This window comes from Nomascus leucogenys, chromosome 1a (genome assembly GCF_006542625.1).
Source record: "Nomascus leucogenys isolate Asia chromosome 1a, Asia_NLE_v1, whole genome shotgun sequence".
Classification (NCBI taxonomy): Eukaryota; Metazoa; Chordata; class Mammalia; order Primates; family Hylobatidae; genus Nomascus; species Nomascus leucogenys.
This window is the reverse complement of record NC_044381.1, coordinates 86,056,377-86,057,879: the sequence shown is the minus strand read 5'-3', so window position 1 is coordinate 86,057,879 and position 1,503 is coordinate 86,056,377.

Below are 1,503 nucleotides of genomic sequence, written 5' to 3'. Positions count from 1 at the left end.
GATGAGTGACTCCCATGCCCTACTCACCCAGAAAGACAGCCCACACCCTCTCCCACTTTGGGGCCTGCCAAAGTGCTGGGATGATAAGTGTGAGCCACTGCACCTGGCCTAATTCTTTTTAATGACCAGTTCTGGCTAATGATGGAAGAGATATACTAAAACATCTCACTTTAATTTTTATAAACTTCTCCTTTCATTTCTAATAGTTTTTGCCATCTATAATTGGCAGCTATTTGTTTGGTGCATACAGGTTTATAGCTATTCACAGACTGGTATTTATTGAGCACTTAAGTTAAAAATGGGTCTAGAGAGAGACTCTTTCTGCTCTCAGGCCTGCTGATGAAAAGTTCCTCATCCTATTTGCATCTAGAATGAGAACATCTCAGCCCAAATGGTGATGGTCTCAGAAAATTACCAGACCTTGAAAATGAGAGTGGAGAATGAAAATGCTATTTCAGCCCTAACTGAAAAGAATTAAATGCCAAAACCCTGCATCCGGATTCCATGGACTGACAACAATGAAACTGTGTCAGAGAAAGCTAACGTCACCAGGAAATGTTCCCCACAGCTTTCAGGATCCACAGAGCTCCCTCAAAAGGCATGGTTCTTGAGGCTTTGCGGCCCATGGGCCAGGAGAGAGGGCTAGAGACTCACAGGTCCTGCAGGCTTCCAGACTCACGGGGCTGTTATGCTCCTTTCAAATTTAAAAATCTCAACTTCCGTGTTAAATTTCTTGCTTCAGGGTTAAGGGATAAGGGAATGCTTTTTTTGGAAGGGCTGGTCTTTTTTTCTTTTTTTGGTAACAATGTTACAAATTTTTTTTGCATTTTGAAAACTTTAAAAATGGAGTTATATTACATGGACATTGCATAATGAAAAAAATTGAGTCATAACTTATATACAAAATGCACTAATCTTCGGTGATGCATTCCAGTGAAAATGTCAATGAATTTTTACATATTCATATACCCATGTAACCATACCATACCCCAAATCAAGATGTGGGGCACTCCTACCACCCCACTCCCTGTACCCTTTCCTGTCCTAACCACCATCCCCTTCACCCCCAGCCTGCCAGGAAACCACTCTTCTGACTCCTATCATCACAGATTTCTTTTGGCTACTCTTTAACTTTTCAATATGGATGTAACCTGCTGGGGGACTTGACTCTCTGACTTTCCCTGGTCTCTACACTGGTTGACCCCAGGCAGACCAGTTGTGCAGACAGCTGGCTTGATGAAGACACAACCCAGTGAGACCAGGGCCTGTCCCCACCCCTCCCGCTCTCGGTCAGGTGGTTGCTGACCACCAGGCCCTCAGGAGAAGAGCAAGTGTGATCGGGCAGGACAAACTTACCTCTGCCAGGAAGGCTCAAAATCATGTGGAACTGGAGTCCAACGCCCTGGGTTTTCATCCTTCTTCTCTAGCTGTGTAATCTTCCCAGTTTAATTGTCTGTAAAATGGATGTTGTAATGATACCTTCTTCACAAGATAATGGATATA